A 12,284-nucleotide genomic window follows, 5' to 3' on the forward strand; every position below is an offset into this window, starting at 1 on the left:
TGTTCTCTGCATTATCTCACAGAACTTATCACAGAACTTGGGAGCCAGGCGTGTGAACAGGCTGTGAACACCTGCTGAGCACCTACGTATGCCAGGCCCTACGCTGGGGCTGATCACAGAAACCTCAAAGAATGGCATGTTGGAGCCTTGGGAGCAGAGTGACCAAGTTAAAGGGGCCTGGCTGATGAAGTGGCTCTAGGTGAAACACACAGCCCTACTTTCTGATGCCAGCCTTCCCAACCAGCCATGCCTTTATTATTATTGTTCGGATTTTCTGACTTGATTTCTTTGGAAGTCACTATTGGGCCTTTTACATTCAGCATGTACGTTAATTGTTATTGGGGTCAGTGGCCAGATAAGCCCTTAACACTCCATTACCAAATGTTTGTCATTTCTCATTAGTGATAACATTTCTAATCACTAGAGGTTTATCTCTGGACAACTTGTCAAAATCTTCACGGCCTTGCTCACCCTGTATTTATTCTCCCAGGACCGTGGAGGGCATCTGGAATACTAGTGTGACTTTTCAAAGAAAACACAATGAGGCACCAGGATCTCTTTCATCTCTTATCATCTTGCACATCAAAACTCCTTTTTTGCTTATCAAGGGATCTCAGTGCTGTGAAAGCTACCACCCCCCACACACACTGCCTTGCATCCTCCACAGAACTGCAGGTGCTTCTTAGATGAAGTGAGGCACTCACATCCCTCTCCCTTCCTGTCTTTGTTTTCCATTGTTATTAGAAGCGTAGCCATGGAGAGAGATCTGGTACAGATTGCGACTGCAGCCATTAGAAAAGACAGATTTTCCTTCTAACCACTGTAAGGAGAATGGGGCTTGATTTTCAGCCCCTGCAGCCTACAGGGAGGTAAGCAGAATGAATTCAAGGTGGCGAGTCTGGAAAAATCTCCTTTTGTGGGCCAAACGGTCTGCATAGGAGGAGGACCAGGATTGACAGGTGCTGCATCCAACAAGTGCTGTGGGATTTGCAATGACCCTAACTCAAGCCCTCACAGCAGCCACCCCGGGAGGTGGTCGCTTGCCTGCCACTGGGAAATCGTGAATCAAAGGATAATGTGAGCCTCCCAGAGCCAGGAAAAAGGCCTCTGTTGAGGGAGCAATGCTTTTGCCCCCTCCCTCACAGAGAAGGCCTCTCCTAGCTTCTTGCTTTGGCTTGGGCTCCAGAGCTGTGCTTGGCCTCCGTGCTTCCTGGCAGCCTTTGCTGCCTGCCACTTGACACAGGCAGCGATCCTTGTAGAAGACCCCACTCTCCTCTATTTGAAGACTCAATGAGAGAAAAGGTCATGAAAATTCTTTGAAAGGTGCAGGACCGTGGCGTTGTCTGGCCAAGCTCTCTACAAGCTCTGGCTTTGGGCACACTTGCTGAGCACACCCAATATGGCAACAAAATGCCAGTTCAGTGAGATGCCTTAAACTGGTGGTTTCAGATTTCGCATCCCTTTCTTGGCCTATGAACACTTTTGGTTCTCTTTCTAAACATCTATTTCCTACAGAGACTCTGCAGTTACAGAGCCTTAGCACACACCATCAGCATTCCTACCCCTGTTCACTTGATCACAACTTTCCCTACCTTCCCCACCCCATTTATCCCTCGTGGCCTCTCCACTTTATGCCCCTCCCTTGAAGATCAGGCAGAAGACTTCTCCATGAGCTAAAACACAAATCACCTCTACCTTCTTCAAAATAACAGTTCTTGCTGACCTTGAACCATAGAGTCAGTGGTTGAGAGCCGGCTCTGTAGTCATTGCCTAGCTTGGGGTCCTAATTTCACCTGTGTGACCTGGAGCAAGTTACTTAAGTCCCTGCGCATTGCATTCCTCAACTATAAAAGGGGTAATGGGACTCTTATACATATAAAGTGCCAAGCACAAATTCCTGATCTACTGTAACCACTCAATAAAGGAGGGTTACTAATATCCCTGAGAATTTCCTTAAATGTTGCTACATAATTGGCATGACTCCCCAGGAAAAGTTGGTTTTATTGCCCTAGGAAGAGGAAAATGAGACTCAGAAAGATCAAAGCACTTGCCCAATTCCACGTATTTGGTGGTGAAAATGAGATTTAACCTCAAGTCTGTCTGGGTGAGATCCACAGCTTCCCCACTGCCACAGTCAACCTGTGTTGGCCACACCTCCTGTGGTTTCTTGGCTTCCTTTACTCTCCCCAGCCATACTCGGAGCTCCTCCAATGCAAGGATTCTCAAAACAGTCCCCTCCCTAGCTATGAGTATACTTCAAAAAGTTCATGAACAGTGGAATTAAAAGATATGTTCTTCAGGTGCAAAAAAATTTGAAATTCAGATACAGTGTTTTTCATACTACACATTTTCCATGAACTTTATGAATACCCCTTTTACATAGCACTCAGTATTTGCTGAGTGAACAAAAGAGTGAACAAGTGGGGAACAATGCATTTCAAGACCAGACTATCCAAAAAGAACTTCGCACCGGTTGTTTTTTGCTTGTTTGTTTGGGTAAAGAATTATTTATCTGAAAGGCAGAATTATACAGAGAGAATGACCTTTTGTCCTCTGATTCACTCCAAATGGCTGCATCAGGAGCCTGGAACTCCATCCAGTTCTCCCATGTGGGTGCAGAGGCCCAAGCACTTGGGCTATCTTTTGCTGGTTTCCAGGTGCGTTAACAGGGAGCTAGATTGGAAGTGGAGCAGCTGAGACTTGAACCAGCACTCATAAGGGATGCCAACATAGCAGATGGTAGCTTAACCCACTGTACCACAACGTCAGCCCTGGTACATGATTCTAAGCCCCATCTTTGCCAATAATCAGGGTTGTTGGCCAGAGCAATGCTCAACTTCCTTATGTCTCATCCCTCACATTAAAAAAGAGATAATTATTTCTAATTATCCATAAATCAGAAAGGCAGTTCTAGTCCTGAAAGTCAGGGGCATCTCAGCAGAACCAAGGAAGAAAGTGCCTCCTGGTTCTTCCCCACCTCAATCCTCCAACCACAATTCAACCCAGGAAATCTGACAGTGTTGTTCTCCTGCTTAAGCATCTCCAGGGATTCCCCCACTTCTGTGGAACTGGTTTGAGCGTTTTCTTGCCATTTCAACATGCTATGTTAACATACGTCTTTACTGAGCTTAATGCATATTTATTTGCTCCAGAAGGCACACATTTGGAAGACAAAAAGTTAATCAAGGGCAGCAACAAGGTGCTCCCTCGGATCTGTGCAGTGACTGGATCCATGGCCTGTTCAGGAGGCAGGAAAATATGGTTCTCGGATTTAGACTCTTTCGTTTTAAAGGAAAACTTATATAAAGTGTTCTACACACCAAGGTCAGAATCTCAAAACCTTTGGATAGACATGATTGAGAATAATGTTCATTTTTTCCTCTTGCTTCATCATTCCAGGGAAAGAATCTTAGATGTGTTAACTGGACAAAGAACATAAAAAATGTGTAGAGGATTCTCAAAGCTATTGAATCCCTATATTTTGGTGTAGACTCATTAAATCACATGAAACCATCCTCTCAGCCCCTTCAGAGACCAAATTAGAAAGGGGGCTAAAGCAGTGGAATTGTAGGAAAGGTTCTGGGTATTCAGAACAGAATTCTCTACATTCTCGACTAAAAAACAGTTCCCTATTCAGGGACATCTGAAATTTCACTTAGGTATAGCTATCATTTGTTGAGTGCCTACTATGTGCCAAGGGTTTTATTTGCATTACCTAATTTGTTCTTTACCACAATCTGCAAGGGGCTGGTACTAACTCCATTTTACAGGAGAGGAAACAGACTCAGTACCTTGACCACGGCCAATGGGTGACAGAGGGACTTTGAATGTGGTTATGTTTGATTGTCCAGGATCATTCTCCAGAGAACAAGCCTCTCGTTCCCCTGAGAAATCTTGGAGTCCAAGAGACTTAGAGCTCTTGAGTCATTTGGTCCAAATACCCTATAATCATCCTCTTCCTCAACTCATTAGCAGAAGTCAAGACCTGTGCATAATGCAGTTAGCTAATTTGTTTATTCATTGTATGCTTATGTAAATGGCTTGAAATCTTCCCTCAGCCATCATTATCTGTCACAAAATACGGGCCACATCCTGGTAATTCAGGAGCTTTCACTTAGCAAATACATCATGCTTTAACTAGTAGTAAGTTTTTTGTTTGATTTATCTGAAAATTATCTGCTTGTTCTCCATCCAATTGCCCCTCTCCTTTACGATTCTATTAGTCTGCTCTTATAATAACAACAATAGTTAATATTAAGTGAACACTCACTATGAACCACTCTGCTGTTCTAAGTGATTTAACTCATAACTTAGGAGGCAAGCTCGTTATCGCCTTTGCTTTATGTGTAAGGAATCAGAAGTACAACTTGCTCAAGGTCAACAAGCCCAAACAGCAGAGTCAGGCTTCAATCTCAGGCTGGTTGACTGTACAACTCACTTTGTTAAATGCCTTAGTTTGTAAAGAAAATTTCTTCCTAAATGGAAGCACACTACACCAACACTGTCCAATAGAAATACAATGTAAGTTACAAATGCAAACCACATTCATACTTATAAATTTCCTAACAGCTACATTAAAAAGTAAAAATAATCAAGTGAAATTAATTTTAATAACATATTTTAGTTAATTCAATATATCCCAAATATTATTTCAACCTGCAATCAATGTTACTGTTATTAATGAGATATTTTACATTCTTTATAAGTTTTGAAATATGTGTATGTTTTATAATTATAGAAAAATCTCAGTTGGGACTAACCACATTTGAAGTGCTCAATGGCCACTTGTGGCTAGCAGCTACCATACTAGACAACACAAATGTAGATGCATATTCTATTTTTCCTATTCTTATCTATTATTTGCTCATATTTCAACTTTAAATTTGGGTTTTGCACTGGAATAGGATGGAAGGAAATGTGCTCTTTGGATAATTTAATGAGCAGAGCTGTTTAGGACAGTGGAGAGACCATGCTCTTTCTAAACCCCATTTTTGCCACCAACCAGGGCTTTGGCCAGAACAACCCTATACTTCCCTCAAACTCATTCCTTATGTTAAAAAACAGATGATTTATGATCATTAAGGTTATTTTCATTTCTAAAAAACTCTGTTTATAACGCATACTCTTTTCAGGGTTTCTGCATCTGTTTCTTCTCTTCATTCAAAATTTCTCTAGGGCAGGGCTTATCCCAAGTTGGGGTTTCCTGTGCCCAGCTCTGTGCCCGGGCCATTGCAGGCACAAGAAATGTTTAATGAATGAATGAAAAATCCAGTCCTCTTTGGATCCACTGAGCCTCCTAGGTTTTGCAGAATAACTACAGCATCCTGTAGTAATTAATTGCATTATTGTTTCCTTCTATTTGGACTAAGATCTTGACAATCTAACCTTTCTGAAGGATTACAGCCATGATTAAAGACCATTTCCTGATCCTGTTAGCAAAAGAGATGGTGCTCATCCCTAGGCATGGACTGCCTAGAGACCCCCACAAATGGCCTCTCTTATTACATGCTGTCCTGATGCTTTGGAGAGTTAATTAATGACTCTAAATAAGAAAACAATCAAATCTGTCTGTGGTTACATGACTCAGAGCAGACCCAGATGAGGAGCCAGGTCCTTGGCCTCCGAGTGCCCTCTGGAAAAGCAATAGCAGCCTTTGCTTCTGCGTCAGAGCTCTGTAAAGCCCCAGCCTGTAAGGAAAAGGAATCACTCAAAATGGAATAGAGACCCAGCTTGATGTGAAGCCTTTTCTTTAAAGGCCAGGACCCCCGGCTGAGTGTCGTGCAGACTGAGGCCCAGAGAGAGGGAAGAAAGCACTTCTGTGTTGCTCTACCCTCTTTAGACATCTAAACTGACAGCTACTAAACAGGATGTCCTCAGGCATGAGCCCTTGCAGGTGTGACAAGATTGGGACAGTTGGAGCTGCCACCCTAGGAGGACCAGAGGACACACAATCCTCCAAGCCCCAGACCTGCCTACTTCCTGGCGTCTTGCAGCCTCCTGAGAAGGTGCAGCAGTGGCTGTGATGGCACAAGCACAGGGATGTGAGGCTTCCCTGAGATGGCTGAGGCCACAACAGTGAAAACTTCTATTTAGGTGTTAGAGGCTTTGCTGCGAAAATCTGAGGTGGGAATAGGTGGGAGTAGTCTCTTAATAATACCCAAGAGTCCTTAGCTTTGGAACAGGATGCTAGACAACAAAGATGAGCCCTGTGTATGCACTCTGTCAAATCATGATAGACTCCTCACGAGTTTTTATTTTTTTCCCTTCCTTTCTTAAAAGAGGGAAAAAGAACACTGATGCCATCCAGGCTTAGCTTCCTGTGAAATTTTTCCACTCTGGAAAGAAAACCCTGGGCCACTGCTCATGAGAGTCATCACACTGCCCTTTTTCACTTCTTTTGATATTCGAGTTCAGGTCACAAGCCTGTTGCCAGGATAAGTGTAAACCTGCTGAATTTGAGCAGAATATTTGTGATTTGTGTTTGAATCCTAGTTGGTCTCCAATCCCATTTCTTTAAAATTTGGTTAGAATCTTATACAGGAGAGGCTAAGACTTCACTTTTGCTTCTGTAGTGGCAATAGGAGGACAGCAATGGTGGTAAAGGCGGTTCTGGAGTTTCAGAGATCCAGGATGGAATCGAAACTGTCCCTGCCTTGCGACCTTGGGAAAGCCCCTTTCCTCTCGAGCTTCATTTCCTCATCTTCAAAGTGGGAAGAATACCACCTACTCATAAGACTGTGAGGATTAAATACGTTCTTACACGTGAAGAGCCTGACTCAGAAGATGTTTCCTCTTCTTATTATTAGCTTGTAATTCTTTAAATAGGGATTGCCGATGCGTTCATTTGAAGGGAGGCAGTAAAAGCCTCTACAGCTCTGTTTCTTTCCATTCTGTCCTGTGACCAGCTCTGGGGGAAATCCTCAGAGGCTGTGCCCTCAGCACTTGCTTATGCTTCATCACCCTAATGCCTCCCTTTCCATCAAGTGGGCTCCAGAACCCTGGACAGCTCCTTCCCCAGCCACTCTGCTGACTGCCTGTGGAAGCAGGAGAGCTGGGGCAGGGGGACTTGTTGGAATTTTCCCAGAAAAGCTGCATTATTGTGGGAATTTAGGAATCCCAGGGGCTGCACGCAGTCTCACTCCCAGCATGCCTGCTGCCCCTTGCGCACACAGTCAGATTCTTCAACATGATCAGCCCTCGTAGAAATTTCTAAGGAGCCTCTCCTCAGAGAGCTGTAACTCCACCCTTAAGATGTACCAAACCCTAGGGCCCTTTTCTTCTTTGCAGTGAACTCCAAGAATTTTTTTTTTGAGCCCAAAAGGAACAGAAACACCACCCACATCTTCCTGTATCTGCTGGTATTTAATTTGTTTGGCTTCAGTACCAGGATTAAACATTCTTGATTAACCTCAAGTGAAAGTAATAATGTATGAGCAGGAGGAAACATTTTACAAGACAAAGATTCAGGTATGAATTAAAAGAAACATAAAATAATGTTATTGCCTGTAGGTGATGTTAAGCACCACTCGCTAATCAGGATAAGCAGGTGCTTCAGTTTATGAGGTAATTTAGCTTTTCACTCTCCAATGCAGAACACAACACACTATATGCAGTCACTTTCCAAACAGGCGAGGAAGAAATTAAGTCCTATTTTTACTTTATGATACTGAGTCACGTAGTTCAATGCAAATCACATGGATGCCAAAGTTAGAACAATCCCAGGTATTTAAATACCTCCTTCCTTTGAGGAGCTCTAAAGACTTTGTGACTGCATGAAATCCCTGCACAGTAACTCCAGGAAAAAAGACACATGTCACCAGGTGGGCAGTAAGCACTGAACATGTCTCATTCACTTCTCCCACACCTATTGTTAGGCCTGGAAAAGCCAGTCTTTTGCATTTAGTAATAGCCTCCAGGTGTCTGCATTTTCTGGGCCACATTATCATTGAGGAAAAGAAGCCTTGTCTTGGAAAAAATATATTATTGGCTAATTTAATAATGAGGAAGAGGATAAAAGTAGAACAGAGGAGGGAGGCAGGGAGTAGTAGGGGGAGAAGGAGAGACCAAAAAGATGCCTAAACCCCCCTGAGCTGCATAAACGTTTTCTACACATTGGTCTTATAAACAGATTTGATGCCCACCCTCAACTGGTTGAACAAAGGCCTCCAGGCCCTTTTTAATTTTTAATTTTTTTAAAAAAATTATTTATTTATTTAGACAGGCAGAGTGGACAGTGAGAGAGAGAGAGAGAGAGAGAGAGAAAGGTCTTCCTTTGCCGTTGGTTCACCCTTCAATGGCCGCCATGGCTGGTGCGCTGTGGCCGGCGCACTGCGCTGATCCGAAGCCAGGAGCCAGGTGCTTCTCCTGGTCTCCCACGGGTTGCAGGGCACAAGCACTTGGGCCATCCTCCACTGCCTTCCCGGGCCACAGCAGAGAGCTGGCCTGGAAGAGGGGCAACCGGGACAGAATCCGGTGCCCCGACCGGGACTAGAACCCGGTGTGCCGGCGCCGCAAGGCGGAGGATTACCAGGCCCTCTTTAAACATGGGGTGAGGACAGCAGCAGTTCCACTGCTGGAACCAGCTGGAAGGCCTACAGTCAACCACATAAACTCAGGACTCTGCTGGTAGACAGCGCACTTTGAAACTGAGAGGTTTGTGGTTTCACCTAACAATGCCAATGCCCACTCTGAGCCTCTACACCCAGGGGGTATTAGTTGTCAGACTGTGCCTTGGTTTAACTTCCACCCAGCAGAGGTCGCTGTTAACACTGGCCGTGGCTGCCTGTTAGGATGGGACCAGGAGGCTGCTGGCTCCACTGACTGGAACATGCTCTTTCTGTGGCTTTGCTGGCCACAGTCTAGCCCCTCATCCAATGGGAAGAAGAGTTCTGTGGTGATTATCTCAAAGTGCATTTGCCATAAAAGTGCTGTAAAACTGGGGTCACTTGCTGGGGGTGGTCTGGGAGGACTGCATTCAGCCTCTAGAGGTATCACCCCACAGTGGAACCCCTGTCACCCTCACGTCCTCTCTGTAAGTGCACATGATATTTGTGAGATGCCACCTGTGACCAACAAGCAATCCCAGCCCCCATGGTCCTTCCAGACACGGAGGACAAAGTTGCCTTGCCACAGTCTTGCACCCATATTATTAGCGACTCTGTTGATGGGCCCCTCATTTGGCAGTGGGCGTGGAATTGGGAAAATTCTGGTTCCCAGGGCAGCAATTACAGGAGGTTAAGATTTCTGTGGATGGGAAGAGTATGGCACTGGTGAGGATTCTGCTCAGACGTGAGACCCCAGAGGCTTTGCAAAGGGCTGAAGAGGGCTCCAGCTCCTTGTGAAGTCCTGCTTGGGCCACACTCACACACGCAGGCTAGGCCCAAGGCAGCATGCAGGGGTCTCCACCCTGAGGGCACCCGCTCCTACCCTGGGTCATGACTATAGCTTGAGAGTTGAAGGAGTGACTACCTCGTTCCCAAGAGCATCCAAGCCCAGTAGCAAGTGGGCTTCTTCCTCCACACACAGCAAAGTGCACAAGCGTACGATGACACACACATCATCACTGGAGCACACACGGGCACACTCAGTCACACACATTCTCACTCGCACTGTGACCCACACGGATCTCCAAACATTCACACTAACACACACACATGCTCCAGCACCAAGTCTGATCTAACATGTTTGATGGGGCTTGGGGTGGGGAGGGCTTCCAGTCCGGATGCTCCTCTGGACCCTGGCCACCCTCCTACAATACAGAGCCCCTGCGTGTCCCTGTCCTCCTGGTTAAAAGTCCTGAACGCCCCCGTAAGGGACCCTGATCACCACCATGCACGCAGCGACCTGGGGACCGCACCGGCAGTGGGCTGGGGGTGCGGGGAAAGGCAAGGGTGCGAAGCGCAGTGTCTGCCACGCTGCCGCTGCCTCCTCCTCCGGGATTTTCCATCCCAGCTCGCGCGGGCCCGCGAGGAGCGAGCGCGCTTTGTCTCCCGCCCGGCTCCTGGCACGTTTCCGCCGAAGCCACCCGCGCCGCGCCCGAACACCCCCCTCCCCGGCCGCGCCCCTCGCCCAGCCCGCAGCGCACGCCCGCCAGTGCGGCGCCCGCCGCTTTGTCTTCCCGCGGATGCCTGCGCCCAGCGCGAAAGCCCCGCGCCCGTCAGCTGCCGCTGCGCCCCGGGACGCAGTACCTCGCGGCCTGATCTGGGGCGTGACGACCGCAGCAGCCCGCGCGGGGGGCGTCCGCCTGGAGCTCCCGGGTTCGTAGGTGGTGGGGACCCGCCCCGTCCCGCCCCGCACGTGCCCATCTGGGACTGGCTCCCCGCTGCGGCTCAGGAGCCCGGGTCCTCGGGGCGTGGCGGAGCAGGGAGGGTCGTCTCCACTCATACAGTCCGGGGCCTGGATCCGGGTAGAGAGGGCCTGCAGGTAAGGCCCGAGGGGACAGGTGGGGAGGGGTCCAAGCCCCTGTTACTTTCTCCCACCCCACCTCTCACACCCAGACCACTCTGACCTTAGGCGCAGGGGCCCCAAGCATCAGTGAATGCTTTCCTTTATGAGCGACTCTGAACAGCGTGGGGAGGGGTCTCCTAGCCTTTCCTTCTTGCATTTCACTCCTTCCCCACAAATAACCTAGGAAGGTCCCAGTGGGGAAGGGGAAGAGTCCCTGGTCTCCTTAGCACTCTCAACCCGCTTCTTCACCAAACCCTGGGCTACTGGCTGGCTGGGTGGAAGGGGGAAGGGTCTTCCACCCCCCGACGGCCCTACTCAGAAATCCAGCGGTCTCATCCATCACATCAGACTCCTTTGTAGCCCCGGGCAGCCAGGTGTGAAGGCGAAGGTCCCCACCCCAGAACACCCCCTCCCACCCTCAAAAATCCAAGAAGCGGCGACTTCAGTCACAGGGGGGGAGGGCGGAGAAGGCTCCAAGCGTCCAACGCTCTCCGGGGAGGGGTGGGGGCGACCCGGCCCTCCTCCCTCACTCCCCAGAACCCTCTGCATCGTCAAACACCAAGCTGTTCCGACCTCAAGCCCCTGGCTACGGGAGGCCCACGGGAGGCCAGCGGCTCTCCAGGACGGGTGGTCTCGAGAGCGGCGAGGACACGTCCCACCAACTCCCCAGGCCCCCTCACGCCTCAGCTCATCCCCGCCCCAATAAGACAAAAGCGAGTCTTCACAGCACCAACCTCAGGAGGCGGGCAGGAGGGCGGTCAGCGCCTGTCAGCGCACCCAGCTCCTCCCGATTCCTCACGGCCCCGGCTTCCCGGCGTCGACTCTCGCGGCAGCTGCGGCGGCGGCGACCGCGGCTCGCGTGTCTGGAGCCTCCCTCGGACTCAGCACCTGGAAAGGCGAACAGCTCCGCGCCTCATTCCGCTGACCCCGCCTCCCCCGCGCCGCCGCAGCCAATGACGACCCGGGTCCCGCCCAGGAGGCTGCCCATTGGGGGGCACCATCCCTTCGCCCTCTGGCCCCGCCCGCGGGATCCCGGGTCTCTCCATCAAGACCACATCCCCCAGAGACGGCCGGAATTTTCGCAAGGCCTTCTGGAATTTGTAGTCTTTTGAGGACGCAGAGTGGGCTCGTGCCGCGGGCAGGCAAGCAGAGATGGACTGCATTTCCCAGGGTGCATTGGCGAAGAGGGGGCGCGGAGCAGGGCGGGAGGGCTGTTTCCATAGCAAAGACGGCCGGTTGGGGATGGCTGGCGGAGAAATGGGGCAGGCCGCGGGCCCCTCGAAGAGTCGTGCGTGACCTCGGGCAGTCTCTTGGGAGGCCGTTTGCAATTCTTTTTTCCTCTTCTATTCGCATCTCTGGACCCTAGGCCTCAGTTTTCCTATCTGGGAAGAGGGGCAACGAACCGTCCCCTGACCCACGCCTTGAGGTGATAAGGCAAACCCATGGCGAGTCTCTTTGGTTCCTGCCCAGCAAAGGTGAAGGAGGATGGAGAGGGCCTTCCCTGTGCATTCTGAACCTTACCTTTGCGTTTTTTGTCGCACCATATGATAGAGGAGCATATCCCTTGGGCCGCCAAGGCCTTCGGCGTCCTAGGTTCTGGCTTCCTCACCATCGCTGGCTACCACAGCGTCTCCACCAACACCGCCAGAGGGCGCTTCTCTTGCTTAAAACCCGTCACCGGCTTCCCGTTCGTTGCCTCGGGAGTTCAGACCGCACTCCTCAGCGTGGCGGGTAAGGCCCTGCAAGATCTGGACCACCTTCGTGGAAATCGGGGAGCCTGACCCACCGGTCCTCTCTCACTCCCTTGGGCCCCTCCATCCTGCCCTCAGCTGACTCCT

The sequence above is a fragment of the Lepus europaeus genome, chromosome 19 (assembly GCF_033115175.1).
Source record: "Lepus europaeus isolate LE1 chromosome 19, mLepTim1.pri, whole genome shotgun sequence".
Lineage (NCBI taxonomy): Eukaryota > Metazoa > Chordata > Mammalia > Lagomorpha > Leporidae > Lepus > Lepus europaeus.